This window comes from Temnothorax longispinosus, chromosome 4 (assembly GCF_030848805.1).
Source record: "Temnothorax longispinosus isolate EJ_2023e chromosome 4, Tlon_JGU_v1, whole genome shotgun sequence".
Taxonomy (NCBI): domain Eukaryota; kingdom Metazoa; phylum Arthropoda; class Insecta; order Hymenoptera; family Formicidae; genus Temnothorax; species Temnothorax longispinosus.
In genome coordinates this window covers 19,470,232-19,488,578 of record NC_092361.1, presented here as the reverse complement: position 1 = coordinate 19,488,578, position 18,347 = coordinate 19,470,232, and the positions used below count along the sequence as shown (strand labels likewise).

The 18,347-nt window shown below is 39.0% G+C and overlaps 1 protein-coding gene across 6 annotated transcripts in view; it reads right to left on the bottom strand.

The window, feature by feature from the left end:
* Positions 1–18,347, bottom strand: part of LOC139811246 (TWiK family of potassium channels protein 7) — a 204,211-nt gene that overhangs the window by 17,914 nt on the left and 167,950 nt on the right. The gene's annotated exons all lie outside the window — the stretch shown is intronic.

The following is an 18,347-nucleotide window of genomic DNA, read 5'->3' as shown; positions in this document are numbered from 1 at the left end:
TATGCATGAATATGGCATTCCAATCAATAGCATTCTAAGAATTTAAATCGATATTGTGTCTACTGAAATTATTTGTGGCGAACACTGTAATGTAGCGCAGATACTTGCAACAAGTAAAGTTCACCGCAGCTGTATGCGGCATCACTATGTCTTCATAATGCATTCTAAGTAACCATAACAGTTCGGCAAGTAAAATGAGTTGCACAAGAGAAAGCGATGAGCAAAACTTTAAGTCCATTCGCGTTTGTTCGTTAATTGCTCCATCCGAGAACTTCGAACTGTCGTTTTGATGCACCCTGTAATAAGCATTGCGGTATATTAAAAAAGGCGAATCTTTCATATATAAATATAATCATAGAAGTAGAACTAATTGACAGACATGGTAAACAGCGCGCGCATTATAGGATATCTGATTTCCTTTTCTATTGTCCCCATCAAGGTTTCGAAATATTGCAAACATATATTATTATTTTTACAGTCTATATGAAATCTCTGCACACCGCATTATGCATTCAAAAATGCCATGGAATAGAGGTGCGCACAATTAAAAAAAAAAAAAAAAAAAGAAGATAGGTACGCGAGTCGATGTAACGAGGTGGCTTCGTTGTAATAAAAATGGAACAGACACGTGACACGCGAAGCGGAACGAAACGAGAAACGGAAACGACAGTAGGGATTATTTATTTTGCACGACGACCGCAATCCGCGGGGATATTTTCCGCGAGACGCCCGACCAAACTGTCTGGAAAACGAGGAAAAATTACATCGGTGAAAAATAATAGAGTGCGATCTAGCTCCGGTCGATGGCTGTAAAGCGCGGTATGTACCTGTTCCAAGAAACGGTGACGGCGACAGAAATGACGATTGAAAATAGCGCTCCGATGGCACGAACATGACAAGCAGATACAGGCACAATTATAATAGCATTCATAAATGATGAATCAATTAACGCTCAAATAACCGTACATTCATATATCTCAATTTTTAACATTTTTGCACGTACATGTACGATCTCAAATTATTACGGGAAATACGAACGTTTATCCGTGTAACGAGTATCATTGAAACTTATTACTTTCCGTCACGTAGTACTTCGGCCATGTCAAAACTTTCGTCGGCGATGACAACTTAAATTGAATATCTCGGATATTGTTGTTCTTATCGCGCGCAAAAAGCATAATAATTCCAAGCTTGCAATTGAAGCGGCGCTCTCGTCCTCGTCTACATCAACGTCGCGAATCCAAACATCCTGGCTGTCGTAAACATCCTAAAACGGAGATATTTCGTGGGGGGGGGGGGGGCAATTCTGTTCGCGCCAACTTATCGCGCAACACCGTTTCACCTGTTTAATTTAGCGCCCGAAATAATTTACATACGGCAGGACGAGAGAGATGGGGGTATACGCTCCGCGCAATAACATTTCGAAGATGAGCCGTGTGCTGCGCTGGGCGGATGCATCGTACGTGCAGACATGTATCCCGGGGAGGGTTGCACACCCACCCACTGACGGCACGTCTCCGTTCTCGGCGACGTTCCTGCTGGAGGGTTCGCAGAATCCGACATAACCCCCGAGGTCGTAACGGTAAGTCTCTCGGCGTGAGGACCCGAAATTAATAACGCGACCCGGCGCAAATACGGCGCACATAATTAAAGCGATATTACGATCTAGAGCAGCCGCAGTATCGTCTACCCGGAGCTGCTTGCGTCGAAGATGTTATTTAGCCGCGCTCTCCGAATTTGGGTGCCAAAAGCACAGGTATTACGTTCTGATTCGCAACTTGCCCGCGGCTCATCAGGAACATGATTAGGCGGCGCGTACAAGACAACAGATTACGTCGCTTGGACGTAAACAATAAACCAGTGGACATTTTATGCAAAAAATTAAGTCGAAAGATTAACAAATAATTATTTAAGTAATGTTAATATCGTGTAAATAATAGAATTTATTTTAAATAGATAATCGAGAGTTTTACAGACATCACAGCAATAAATAAGCAGCTTCGATGCTTACATGAATGAAATAAATCAAAATATTATTAAGATATATAATTAAAAAAAAAATTATTAAAATATCAATAAAATAATTCACAAACTCGTTAAGGAAAATGAGGCATAATGATTTTAATCGAATGTCCCTGGTGACAAAATGAAGTCATTTTCATAAGGGGAAACTACAGGAAGTAGTTTTCAGACATGTAGGACGTGCGTGACAGTAATCGCGAAGACGACAGACTTGGTAAGAGCCCGCTAGAGTAAAGTAGGTCAGGATACGAAAGGTACGTTTAGGGTAAATGAAATAAAACAAGAATAAAAAAGTAACTAAACGAAAGAAAGAAGAAAAACGACAAAAGATGGAAGCATTAGGTTAGAGAGAAAGAGAAAGGGAGCAATGGCTCTCAAGTTTTATCTTTCGGAGCCCTTTTTTTTACTACTAGCAGGAAGATTTCCAAGTTTTACGGAACGCAGATGAAGGTTTATATATCTTTTTTTATGTGAATCGTATTAAAGTCAACGAAATACATATTTAAGTTGATATTACGGAAGAATTCTAAATGTTAGGTAATCTTCTCTTTTATATTAATATTTTATTTTTAATAAAACGCAAGAACGCATCGTGAAAGGTGTCTATAAATAATTTAAGATAATCGATCGTACCGTATTATCTTCTTCGCGGATTACATGTATTTCTTATTCAGAGACGCTGCCGCTCCCATTGAGAGTCGCTGCGTTAAGAGACAGGGTGCAACCCTGATGTATGGGATACTCCTCCGCGGGTGTTTCTACACGGCGGCACCGTCAGGGAAATGTTACCCCATAAAATATATCTCGAGCGTTGGCTTATGCCACGCGAAACCCAGCAAGATGTTTCTATTTCATAGAAACGCTCGTCTTCCGGCTTAGGGTATGTGAAGGGTAGCATGACGAAAGGCCAGGACGTTGATAGGGCTAGACTGTAAATCACACGGGAGCTATTCGATGTCTAGCTACGTCCCGCAATTCCGTCCAACGAGTTTGCTAGCACCGCTCAACGTTATCGCACAGATTTTGTCGAAGGTAAAACAGGCCGCAATATGAAATTTAAGCGAGTAGCTCTTTACTATGCGCAACGTATACCTCTACTTCCTTTTCTTCCTTTTTTATAATATGTTTGAGGTAGCCTTAAAAACGACAGATATATGTGATACGTTTTATTTTTGAAATATTTTGGAATTATTGCATAAAGAAGATATTTAAGTAAAACATAGTATAAAAGAGAGATAAATACATAAAACACGTGTAAATATAAAAATATGAAATACTTTTAAACGAATCTAATTCCGTTTGACGATGTGTATGATAATGCTACATCAATAGCTTCGAGAAATCACTGCAAGGAAGAAGCAAGTTATATCCATGTCATAGAAGCATAAGCCGACTGGTTGCACAGGGACAACGAGGTAAGGGAATAAGGGCGCGATAGAGACGGATCATAAATCACGCACCAACCATTCAATATGGCGTGCATATATAGTACGCTACCTCCGGGAGTTATCGTTATCATAGTGATTCTCATAGCGGGAGAGAACAGTGCCTTAAGAATAGATGCACGGAAATAAATTATCAACTTTTACAGAAATATTTGTCATGCCAAGAAAATGGCAACACGTATAATTTCATTAATTTATTTTTTTCATTTTCACGTGCAAAGATACGCGACTGTGTAATTAGTTGTGAGTAAATATGACGCGAATAATAAATGCCGTTCGATACGAGAGCAGTAAACATCGATATATTGAATTCGGTCGTGTGTCTCTTTAAAATCCTGAATATCATTGTTATCTGTCCCTTCCCTTTTTCATAAGGAGCTTATTTCTCCGCTGGCCCATCATCCCTTCACGATAACATTTCCCCGTATCCTTAACGCCTTGCAGTATGAAGCGACGTGGAACGTCGGCGAGGATCCCCGTAAAGTGCACGAAAATTCCACGGAATCCTGGAAAAATTTATGGTCCGGATGTTTACCAACATGGAATTCTCTCAGGCACTCCCGGACAATATGGGATAGTATAGAACCACCTCCTTTCGCCCTCGCTACTCAGGGGGCGGCTATTAGTAGTAATTACTGAAGCAATAAGTCTCTGCCTAATACTTCTCTCCTTCAGCCTTTCATCTTTGCTCCTAGAGGAGATATTCTCCGCTTTTGTCGCCTTCCCGGAGTATGAACTATCCTTCTTTATCTCCGCATAAACTTCCCCTCATCCTCATTTTAAATTGTTTAACATCAAATGTGAATAAAATAAAGATACTTTTTACATATTTTATATAACAATTCTCGAGGAATTGCGCAAATCTAATATAAATTCTTAATTCTTAAAGCACAACGTGGTTGAATGAGAAAAAGTTTCAATTTAAAATATGTCAATTTTTTGCTTATAAACCACTGTGTGCGTATAAAGCAGTGATATATCTAATGCAAAAATTTGTAAAATTTATCATATATTAAATCTTATTGTTAGATATATAAAGCATATTTAAAGTAACGAAAACATTCTTCAATCTTAAAAAAATCTATTATAGATAGGTATAAGTATAAAGATAAATGCAACTGAAAAGTTGAACACGTGGTAATCATTTTAATGACACATATTTAACATATGTCGACAGGTTAACTAGAATAAGTGACGAAAAATCATCTTTTGTGAAAAAGACATTAGAACTAGGAGAGTTAATTGCTTTGTGGAGGAAAATCTCCCTACATGCTGCTGCACAATGTACTTCATTAACGTTTATAACTGGTAAAGAACATTGCACTCTAGTCGGGCGCGTGCTACGCGCAAAACTGCTTAAAAAGTCGTCAGAAGGAGAACGGGATGTTATGGGTTTTCCCGCGCAAAACTATAGTTTTTAATTATGTTCTTTCTAACGAAATTTTATTTTTTTCTCGCATTTTTTTCATAACACAGCAAAGACGAAACTTGAGTTTCATGCTATGCTCCGTCGTTCTTTTGGAACAGAAATAATGCGCGGCCCTCCTCCGGCTCTTGTTTCAGCTATACTATATTCGCTACCTTGAAAACCAGCATGGATGAGAGATTTACATATTTGATCTCTCTGCGGTCCGCTTTATTAATGTTTCATATTTTCATTTGTGACCTTACGTAAAATTTATGACGTCGGTGGTATATGCGAACAATGGATTACTAATGTCACCACGTGTGAACATTTTTGCCGTCTCATACATAAATGACGGGACGCTGGTAACGATTTATTTTGCAAAACATAATTTAACGATTTGTTGTTTGAAAAAAAGACATAACTATGAAATTCCATTACGTTATAAATAGCATTCTTGTATCGCACAATGTCGTTTATCAGAAAATAATGTATATATTTAGCTAATCTTTATCATTTAAAAACTCAAACTTGACAGAAATTTAATAGCCCCGTCTTTCATTAGAAATAGTAATTAAAACCGTTACAATAATATTCTTCTCATCGAGTCCCATCAGCGCCTTCATCATTATCTCTTTTCGACACCTAAAGCTTACGTCAACCCTTTTCTTCTTTATCTTCCTTTAGTACCGTTTCACTTCGCGCTTCTTTCCTATAATTCATTAGTCTTCATCAAGAATTATCCGCAGCTGAGCTAGGTGTCGATATTATTAACCTTTTATATTTGAAAATACGCTGAGTAAAAACTACTTCTGTATAAAGTACGTAATCAACAAATCATGAAAATTGTGTATGTGCTGTGTGGCATTAACAATTATTAATGCAACACAAAATTTTCAGACTTAGAACTTTTTTTAGAAATATGTTCAGTCGTTGTAGGTGTAAAATATGTATATTTAAAACAAGCTAAGTAATAAATATTGCAATTTTTTCCTTCTAATACTATGTGTGTGTGTGTGTTTCTGTGTAACGAAATGTATAATTGGCAATTATAGCCGAGCGTATCGCTAATTAGTAGCGAGCGCTATACGTTTGATACTGCTTTAGTGCAGTAAAATCAATACTTCTCTCTACAGAGCTAGCTGATGGAAAACACGCGACAGAACTAGTATATTATATATTTGTATTTCTCGACATATCAAAAATCTAGAACCCTTCCACGAAATAAAAATGTTATTATATATACCCGAGAGAATTTTGAAGCATCTGTGGATAATTCAAGATTGTGCAGTACAGTTTACGACACGTACGTACGTACGCGCACATACACATGCGTAGATGAGAGTAGTATCCACTACATTAGTCGTCGAACAAGGACGCAATATACACGATCGATAAGCGCTTGTTATAGTAGTTCGCGTACATCTCTCTCCCGCGTCTTGAGCTTTATCTTGGATATAACGATTTTCTTCAGCAGATCACGTTAGGTCAGGTCGATAAAGGCTCAATATTTGCTTTGTGTTCAGCGCTGTATATGCGCGAGCTCCTCGTTATCGGGACTGTGTACACAATCGGTTAGAAACTCCTCGGACATAGTAAGAGCCCGGCGAGACCATAGGGAGGATGGGGGATGAGAGAGCGGCGCGGCGCGCGGCGTGAAGAGTCGATAACATTACCGTACGCACACACGAGGAAAGTAACATTCTCGTTCGATTATCTTCTGGGAGAACTGATGTCGGTCGACGACGGATCGTTCTAAGGAATGGCAAGGATCAACCGTCACTCGAGAATACGGCGCTTGCGAAGGTAACGTCGGTGCATTGGCACCTCTCATGACCTTCCGCGCCGCTAGCCGGTTTGTGAAGAGAGAATACAAACATTCTTTAAACGCGAATAGACCAAGAAAATATTCGTTTTATTTGTTTCAGTCATTGGGCATGACTTTTTATTAGATGCAGCATTTTGAATTCAAATGTGACTGATTTTTTCAAATACTTTATTGGACACAATTATATCCTATCTTTAGATAAACACTGTTCCCGATAATTAAGACAGGCAACAATAATATAATTAATTTGCATAAATTATATCCATGCATACTAATATGCAAAAGAATTTAGATTTATATGTTTAAACTAATGTCAAGTAATCCTTGATAATCGCAATCTACTTCAAATGATCGTTTTACATCAACTAGCAATTTGTGAACCACAATGGCAGTAAATACACTCTGAGAGGTAGTAACGATCGTTTGTCGGCCTACTGCGATTTCTAAGCCCATAAATATCCTCCCCGAACATCCCAACGTGGGTAATCGTCGATTCAAATCGTTCTAACCCTCGAATCCCTTCTCTAACGGTCGTCATTCGGGAATTATCGAAGGAAGTTATTTAGTGTTGCTCGTATATTACGCATATTTTATTGGCACGTCTATATGAAAAGTTGCTGCAATTCGCTTTCCTAGCGTAGTCAACCCGCGAAAATTTATAGCGGTCCATATGATTTGATATATATCAAATGCATTATAAATGCAACGCTTCACAGATTTTGCATGCAGCAATATAATTGTTTCAACTAAATCAGTTTTTATGTCTTTTTTATTGTCCTGCAATGTTTTTCACTGTTATATCATGAAATGATTCCTCTCAGAGGAAGCAAATAGATACTTTCATGAGAGATATCTATTTTTTTCTATCTTTGAATGAACGTACATATTCTGGATTGAAATATTCTAATATCAGAAACGAGATAACACTCCGCATAAGAGTTCCAGTTTGTACATGAGCGTACGTAACATCTGTGTACAAATGTGCGGCCGTAATAAAACAGCAGAACGCGAAATCACGGCGATAGGAGAAGCGCTCGCGCAGAAAATGTGGAAATCGCCTTGCGCCGGTGGTTGCCGTGTATTTGATACCGCGTTGGATTACTCGAGTACGCGGTCATAAGTGCGCTTCGTAAAAGTGCCCTTCGTTTACAGTGGACGCACAAAACTATCGCGATTGTGCGCCGGGCGTATACGCTCGCAAATCAAACGCACTTTTTCTGAGTGGCCGACTGTGTCGTATCGAAGTGTCGCCTTTTCTCTCTCTTGCATTCGATCGTCGCTGTTTCTGTCACTCTCCATCGTAGCTAAATCAGCCCAATATATATGCATTTATGTTTGCGCGATATATACTCAATACATATTGCTATGACTGAGAACGCCAGATTGAAGTAATTAGTGAGAAACAATGGAGTTTTCGTGAACAAATATGTACATCGAGTTATCAATAGTCTCGAGTCCGTTTTAATTCATAGTGTGTACGGTTTGAGCTAATAATACAGCCATAATGATAAATTTTACGTTAGCACAGTGAACTAATTGCGATGCTGCGCAGCCTCTCTATAAAAAATTAACGATGATCATGAGAGATAATTTATAGCTCGCGTAAATTCGCACTCGTTCGCTATATGGATCGAGTTTAATCACGCCTGCGATAAGCGATGTATCTTTAATATTCGGGCAGGCATGATTAGCCGAATCATTTTTATTGTTATTCAATTATTTAATTATTATTCGCCGTTTGAAATTCAGTTTTAAATCAATTAAATATGCATACGAATCAGGGTAATTTATAATTTTGTGTAGCCATGTTCGTTCCGCGCATAATTCGACGCGCGGGAAATTTGCATCGCGGATCGCTTCGGAATCTCCATATTTACAAATTTGCATGCTATGTCGCTTTTTGCATAGATTCCCGCCCGTTCGATATCTAACGCCCCCACAGGTCCCTACCCTCGCCGGGTGTTTCACGCGAAAGAACAGGTACACGAAAACAATTTGCCTGGCGGTCGCGCGTAGGGTGAGCCGTTCACCCTCACCGCGCTTTCAGCATCTTTTTTTCTGTCCGTGGCGTGCTGCGCTGTCGGTGCATTTAATGCAAGTACCATCTGCATAATATCCAGTCGTAAATCTAGGAAAGCTCGGCACTGCACTGGCGCGACCGCCCCTGTTCACGCACGATGTCCTTGCCGGGATGATCCTCTGGATTTTATTTTTGGACATCCCCTGGGAATATGATAGCGCCGCGGATCAAGGGGTGGTAACTCAATACAATATCAATGTTAACTGATATAACGCATACCACTTTAATGCCTAGTTTATATTGCGGTCAATTGTTTCACGATTTCCCAACGTGTATCCCAATATATATTTACTATAGGTTTATGAGTTATTATCACACTTACGCATCTTTACATTTCTAAAAAGATCCGAATTTCTTATACATTTGTTATCATAATGACGCCATTCGCGTCAACTTTTGCTGGTGATTAATAATTTATTTACGATAAATTCATTATTGACTTTGACACAATCGCTGCTTAGCGTGGAAATTAAATTAGTTCCGGGAGGGATTCTTAAGGTTTTTGCGAGAACAGGGACGACGGAATACGGACACTGTAAGTAAACTATGTGGTGCGGATCGATACTTGAAAGTTGGTCGAAGTGTCGGCAGCTAAGGGATAATACGGATACATGGATAGATTCTCCTCCGGCTTTCCTGGAACTAACTCGCCTTTATTCAACCCCTTGTCGAATCACGTGGCGGCAGCCACCTTTCTTCTTCTCCCAAAGTTTGCTGGCTTTCCGCTCTCCTGGGATAAATCGAAACGTGTTCCAAGAGGAAAGTATTGAGCTGCTAGTAGAACAAGTTTGGATTTGAGGGATTTAAATTCTCGCTGGCGACAAATCAAGTTGTATGAATGACTCAGCGTAAAAATTACGCTCTCACAATTTTACAGTATATCTATCCGACTTCGTAAACATCTCGTAATTCATTAATTGTTTAATATTACATATAATTCTATATATTGTGATATTATATCGTAACATAATATGAGAACAATATAATGTAATTAATATATCTAAACTCCATCGATATGATAAGAATACTGTATCGCGTATATTAATGTAAGCAAACTTTACTTTTTCATCAATATGATTTCTATTAATTAAATCTGAGTTATTCTCGTAAAAGTCGTAAGGCTTGAAAAATACGCGATAGACTTCGCATAGTGTAATTAACTTAAAAATTTAACATAATTGAAAACAGTTTGTTATAAGCAAAAATTTTTTTTTTCTCGCTTTTTTAAAGAATGCCATTCTTTTATTAATTAACATATGGTTTGTAATTAAAGCTGTAATTAAGGCTGCAATTAAATAAAGGTATTTTTCGTTTCATTATTATTCATTATCAGCTACGATTGTCAGAGAAATGTTTATCATTTATATAGGGTTGAATTACATATATTGGATAATTATATATTTAAATATCCATTAATTGTCTCAATTTTATCTTCACGACAAAAATGAATTCTTGACCTCAATGCTTTGCTCGCAGATGCAAGACAAGCGGCAGCTTCTTTTATGAAAAAGGCTCTTTGTTGAGAATTATACTGGACATCGTACCATATGAAACTGCCGCTATAAAAATATTACCCATTACGAGTTTCTCTCATGGAAAAAATTACTGAGGCGAGACATATTAAAAGAACCCTTTGTACTCATGTATATTCATTCTTTGTAAGCTCGCCGAAAGCTAGCACGACTAATGCGTCCGAAGTTCCTTCTCTTGGTTTCCGTGTAGATCAAGTTACGTATTCTGATTTATTAAGATATAATTTCATTTAAGAAGTCATGCGCGAATAAGATCAGTCAGCGTTACTATTATACCTTTGAGTGTTCTCGATGAGAAAGAGAATTAAGAGATATGTCTTTATGCTGCACATTATTTCGGTCGATTGCATTGTAAAAGAATTATGAGTAGGTACATACTTTCGACATTCACTTCCAATTAGACCAATTAGGGTGCTATTACATTTGTCGTAATAGCACCCTTACTCTTGATTGGCTGGTACCAAGTGTCGCGCGTTTACAAACGGTATAGATATCTATACATATTTTGTAATTGAAACAGACGACAGAGTGAAAAAATATACTTCTTGACTGAAATACCATAAAAAAACATTTTTACGGGTTATGTAAATAGAGAAAAAGAGAGTTGTTTTTAGATCGTATCACTTTTTGTTTATTCTCTGTCTTATCAATATTCCACACCTAAACGACAACAATAACCAAACACGAGTACCAGAGTACTCAAACGCGTACTCGCATGATGCATACCTGCACTACGTTATCATTAAAAGAAGGATAAAGTAAAAAAATGTTTGCTTGTATCGTTTAAGTGAAAAACTGCACTTTTCATATAAATAAGAATCAATTCCATTTTGTAAAAATAAACGAGGTTATTCTCATGAATTTTTACAAAATCATATTTATGCCATATCGCCCGGATGCGAATAGTGTAATGCACCTTCAACAAATAAGCGGAATTTAATTAAGGATGCCATCTAATTTATGACGCGAGCTGTGCAATTGACGAATGATATCGATATACGCCAGCGTGAATTCGCGAACACGCTGGAAAACGGCTGATGAGAAGCACAAACGTGCCGATCTAATTACTCTCATCTGCAAATTATCAGGTAAACGGTGCAACCAAATTATTCGCATATTATCCGATAATTGAGAGAAAGATATTGTTTGTAATAATTATTGTATAATTTATATCTGATAAAAGCAAATCATTTTCAACGGTGATTATACGGTGAAACTGGATTCGCTTTTCTAAATGTCGAATAAGATGCATTATCTATATGCATTTTTTTGCGTATATTATCGATGACGTTATCGTGCACTTTCCATACACTTTCCGCGAGGCGCTCAGGTGTTTTGAAAGTTCTATGCAATTTTCTCACCTAGATCGCATATAGTTCGCGCATATTTACGCAGAACGGGTAAATAAATTATAGCCACGGGAGAAAGAAGTTGACACATAGAAGTACGCGCGATTATGTGAAAGCAACATCGTGCACGCGAATCATTTTCGGTAGATACGGAAATTCGATTTAGCCAATGTTTTTTTTATCGGCTATCTCTCACGCGTACACCATGTATGCTGATGGTATTTCACATTGGTTGAAAAACGTGCGGCAAGCGTTCCGAATTTTCCAATCTGCATCGGCACATTCGTACTGCCATTTAATTCGTTACATCGAGTGCATCGAGGCACCGACGCATTTTTTTCGTCGATCAGGATTACCGTCAACCACCAAGTTTATAAACGAGCGTACGCGATGTCGCGATGATATATATATTTTTTTTAGACTGGAGGTGGTTGGTAATAACGTGGTACAGAACATTCCTATAATTTATTTAACAAATTTATAACGAGATGAAAATATATATGTATGTATATTTTGTTATGTGACATCATGCAACACTTTATACTCGTATATTTTTTCCATCACATTAAAAAATAATTTTTTAAATTCTAATAGTAGCTGGCTACGTTAAGCCTTCGGAAAATTTCGCGAAAAATATGCATAAATCAATAATGCATTCAGGTACAACTAATTTAATTACGAACGTGGTTGTTCGCACAATTCTCGCACAGCTCATGTATCATTCGATAAGAAAATCTCTCTTCACGTAGAACGAACGATATATATATCCTGCAGATTCTTTCCGCGCGAATCAATTTTTCATGTAGGCGGAACATTTGGAAAAATCGCGAGAAGGAGTGAGCGCGAGATGGACGTCGGCACCTCGAACGCTATCCCCAAAGCAATTCCGGATCTGACAGTGCCGACTATCGTTTCGCCGATCGACGCGACGGGGAGAGCCACGGGGCGCGCGGGCGTATGTCGCGTCACGTCTTGTCGCGGCCACGTTGTAGGTAGGTAGGTAGGTAGGTAAAGCTCAGAATCTCGACGTCAAGCCCGAGGAAAGGCGGATAGGAGGCCCGGTACGTTACAGGACAATCCAATATCCCGGATCCCAGAAACGCCTCGCGGACTGACGGCTCTAGCTGGTTTAGGGGCGGTAGCTTCGCATCCCTTTTGCCGACTAGCGCGACGTTGTCCTCTAGATCTTTATCCCTTGCCTGACTTGGCATCGATAACACGTGCGTAACGGGGTATTGATTTTTTTTCCGTCGGCGGATGTTTGACTTCGCGGCTTTCGGGAGTTGTCGCTGTTGCAGCTTTACTCCGGCGACTCACTGCGATAATTATGCGGTATTTGCGGAATAACGTCGAATAATTATAAAATTCGATAATAAAACGCGTCAGTCATAAATTCCGACAAACGGTATTTATTTTGTTTTATATTGGCTTTCTCAATTCGTTAAGCATATCGAGATGGAAATTACAGACCAATCGGCAGAGCGAGGACCGAAACGGCCAAACATAAAATTCAAATCACTGCAAGCGCTGTCTGCATTTTTGCGGTTGTAAGTGCATTCGCGTATAACCAACACTTTGCACTTTTTTCTGTATTATACACCGTAACGCCCGGGCATTTTCATGAAAATTAATGTCAATTCACGATGCTCGTTTCGGCTATCCCCCCGACGAGGTGTTCGCTTTAATTCTCGACGGTGCAAGACTGCGCAATCACACGAAACGAGAACGAGTCCTTTGAACTTACATAGGTACCACCGCCATTTTCTCCGCATCTCATGAATTAATTTTGGTTGAAGCTAGGGATGTCCCAAACCCGTCCCGAATATTAAATGCACAGTGTATGCTGTGTATACTTGAATACTTGAAAAATTTGGCTTCAAAAGTCAATATTCGTACTTCGCGTTTCGGCGAAATATACGTTCGGCATACATTTGATATATACGGATGCGTTAATTCTCCGTCCAAATGGCTGTTATCGCAATCGATCGAACGTGGCTTTCCGTATCGGAACAGAGGACTATTCCGAGTACTACATATACTGCGAGCTCCAAAACCATAATTCTTATCTCGCTCGTATACAAAGCGCCCAGGATTTTTTGTAGTATAAAACAAAAAATTCCCGCGCGCGCGCTCCGAATTATTTTCCCCTCGTCAGCGGTTCATTATGCCGACGCACCTTTTTGATGCGGTTTATTTGAATATCGCCTCGCGACCGAAATATGAGAACGCGCGTGCTCAAAAGCATAATGTTAGCAGCGATGACGTGCACCACTGTCGCGTCTCTTTTGTAACGCGTCACGTCGCCGGGCGCTGTAGTGCTCGTGTGACACGTTAACGCGCGAGAGAAGAGCACGGCGGTAGAAAGGGTTGATCCAAGTCAATAGCTCTCGCGTGTGCGAAGTTCGCCGTAAGTGATTTGTAACGGTCGTTAAAGCCTGTTTCATACTAGTCGAAGTGTTCTTCCCCATTCGCGAGAAGTCCGAAAAACAGACATGTTCGTGTTAAATTGTGCGATACGGACAATGGAACCTTGACGAGTAGCATTTGGATGGAAATGCAGGGACAACTACAGACTCTCTCGCGATATTAAATATTTTCCTTACCAATATATGTATACATGTATAAATGTAATAGTTGCAACAAAAGTTTTTTTCAAGACAGAATGGTGCACTAAATTGTTTATAATCTAATTATCAATAATTATTCATTATTACTGACATCTTGTATAAATAGTTAATATGCCCGGAGAGTACTTGATCACAGAAACCTAGCAGTATTTAAATCAGTGCAGCTTTTTTATAAATGTTGCTTATTTACGAATATCTCGTTTCGAAACTTGACGACGAGGCTCATGAGGCGTTACGAAATATGAAAGTGCTCCACTTGAACGCTATAATACCCATGGCACGTTACGATACAATATCGCAGGTTATCAATCCGTCTTGTTATTCGCCACGTGGGAACATAAGACGCGCTCGTTTAAATCTCCCAGTGGAGGATAATCCTTCACATGGTAACTGCGTGTTTAATCAAGTATGTACATATATGTAACTTTATAATAAAGAGTAATGGCTTGTTAACACATCTAGTTAAGTTTTATTCGTACATTTGAATTAAAAAAAAAGAAGTATTTATCGCTTCTGACTTCATATCGCGAAAAAACTTTCGTGTTACTAAGACGCTGAAAAATCATGTCACAAGCAAATAATATAAAGAATAGATGTATTCATAAATTAGAAGCACTCAGAGCATGCAATTTATTTTGGCAATAAAACATTTACTACAGCGTTTTCAAATGTTCTGTGCTATTACGATAAAGTGTCATTTATATTATATAAGACGTTAAACAATGTTCGAGAATCTTATCTTGGAAATTACCTTCCGGCGACGCGGTGTTATCTCCGACGAAAGTACAAGACTAAGTATGCCGCGTAAAGAAGGGAAGGGCATCGTAATAAAAAATGGGCGATAAAAGACGACAAAATGGTTCCCGCAACAGGAGAAAAACAAGACTCAATTATTTCCCTTCGCTAAAGCCGTCGCGAAATAACGAGATTTCTATTGTTCTCGGGAATAAAGAAAACTTTTTTGCGCTCGTATTCGCTTTTAATATGTCTTAATGAGAAAACTCTATTAATTTATACAATGCACTCACAATCGTCCAATTTCAAGTAGATAATCATCCGCGATTATTTATGTAATACAATTTAAGTAGGCATTATTTTTAAATGCATCCAAACAAAAGTTTTACCTCTATTTATACATTTTAGGCAGTCGCAAATATTTTTATTGATTTTTTCTCGCTGTTTTTCCCGTTTTCAACTAAACTTAGATTTTTTTTAACTTTTCAGAACCGTACGCTAGAGAGTATTTTATTGAAGAACGATACATGGTTTAGTATAGTGTGGCTTCAGGTACAGACGGAGTAAATGACGCTGTCTCTATACCCACGCTCCAACAATTCGAAAATCCTACGTCCATTCCCGCGAACTCTTTTATTCCAGGGATTGACATAAAGCTCTCCAAACACCAAACTATCCACGTGAAAAATTGTCTTCGACTGTCTTTCGCTCGCTGTTGTTTCTCTTTTGTTGTTTGTTCAGACATTTTTTTCACAATTTTTTTTTACCACTATTTGTGCCGTCATGTCAGATATTCGTCGTTTGATATTGATTTTCATAAAAATTTCTGCAGTCTCGTATGCTAATCATGCAATAACTGAGATCTAGATATATAAAGCATTCCAATGCATATCATATCTCGCATCTCCGACTATGGAATGTATCTTCAATTGTCAATCGCAAAATACTTAACGCAGCTCCACTAGGGAATGCTGATGAAATCGCGATGGAGTGCCTTCTTCGTCTCACCGAACGTAGCCTTTTTGCACAGTGCTCTCAATGGTCGAGGAGCGTTGCACCAGAAGCGCACGATACTAAAACTGTCTGACTATATATGCGCCTTAATCCCTTACGGGCTGCTTAATTCCAGGACGATTACCTTTACGCTTGGGCCCACCAGATTTTCCACTCACGTACGCCTATGATCCCCAACGTCACAGTCCACTTTGCTCGCTTCTCGTACTTACACATATGCGCACACAATCCTCGTACAGAGAGAGAGAGAGAGATTCGAGACGCACACAGATAAACGTATCTATCTCGCGCGTTCGATACACGCAGCCACACGCGCAACTTGCGCGCACATACGTGCATATTTCTAAAGGATCGCGACAATGCGCCGCACTTCGATACACGCAGATATATCGAACGCATGCACACTTACGATCGCGCGTGCAAACAGCAGTCAACTCATACACGAATGCGTACGAACACATGCACGATACGCTTTTCGTATACAGGCACAAGTGGAATATGCTACCGTTGGTGCTAACGGGGGATTGTAATCTGCTTTGGGGCGTTTTTGTCGCTTCCTGGCATACTGGCCTGTAATCTTTTGACAGACCGTGACGTCATTGGTTCTCTATTTTTTTTTTGGCATACTAACGATGTCCCCCGCAATGGGGCTTGAAAAACAACGCATTGGCGAACGACGAGTTATTATACAAACGAATACCGATTCTCCGCACTTCGTACGTACTAACAATAAAATTCAACGAGATTAACCGATTAATTTTTCTTTCTCATGACACGAACATTCGTTTCGTCAAGCACTCGCACATATATTTGCAGAAAATGCATTTATTCGTAGATTTACGTGGGTGTACAGAATGTTCCACTAATCTTTTACAGATACGTGAAAATTAATTTCCATAAATAGCTAAGTAACGCAAATTTGTATTTGAAAATTTATTTTTCTGTCATTTATACTGCGTAGTGATTGAAAAAATAATTTATAAAATAAAATGTATATTGCGCGTGCACACACCGTGTGACGGGATAAAATGTACTTTGTGTGATCGATGATTAACGCGTAACGTATTCGGCATGTGATTTGTGACGCAATCGGCACTCGACGCATTTGTAAAAGATGTGATCGTGTAGTATGGAAATCGGTCTGTGATCTACTGCCCTCAGATGGAAATTTTAATCGTCACGCACTATGTCATTGCGATAGTGTGTTAAGCATATGCTGTTTCGAATCGGACGATTTATATTTTGACGACACACACGATTCTACATGGCACACGGTTATCCTCTTATCGTTGCTCCGTGTCATAAATCCACGTTAAAACTTTTTACATTTTTTTCGCATATATCCATAACGGCACACAAGTGCCATATATATTTGATGAATACTCCCCATCTATGTAACTTCCATCGCGCGCGTAAAGAATTACTTTCCCAGGGACGACTTTCAATTTTTCGCAGAGAAGCAAAGAAATCGACGACGGGAGGAATTCTCGGGGCGTGCATTCGCAAACATCTTTTCATCGTGCACGCATGGCCTTTTCGTATTTTTCCCCGAATATCTAGAATTCTCGTAGGTACTCTGTCTGATTTCTCGTGAAAATGGTGAATCGGCGACGTTGATCATTTCCATTTCTTAATAGATTCCGCACAGGATGATTGGACCGAGAAACCTGATCGGAAACAATTTGACGCAGTTGGCGAATGTAATCGTCGTACATATACATAAGTTTCTACGGATGTAGTAGAATTTAAATATGATATACCTATACCCCCCCCCCGCGCCATCAGTGACTTTTAGTAAAAAAAATTACATAATTGAAGAACAAGATGGATTCTATGCGTTATTCCCACAAAACATATTTTTCGAAAACAGAAAAATGACAAGTTGGGAATAAATTCAATTTTCATTAATAAAGTATGTTAACTTAGAATGAGATCGTATCACTATATACATCCTATAACATAAAATGTTAACATTACCAAATTACATGGTATTATTGAGAGAAATGGTATACAAATGCAGCGGAGGTAAATGATTAGATTAGTCTATTTAGATACCGGGCATACCGCAGCAAGCGTAATGATTCACGGTGGCTTCGACAAATACTATTCAGCATATATTAATTATTGCTCATCTCCTAGCTTGTCTCACTGCGCGCACGCGGTTTGATTGTACACGTACATACATTTTAGTCTCTCGTAATGACCGCACACTCTATGGATTCAGCAATGTGAGTGACTTATCGCAATGCTCATTCGATGGTGGGTATTCGCAGAATTCATCGATCACTTGCATCTGCCAATACGCAGATG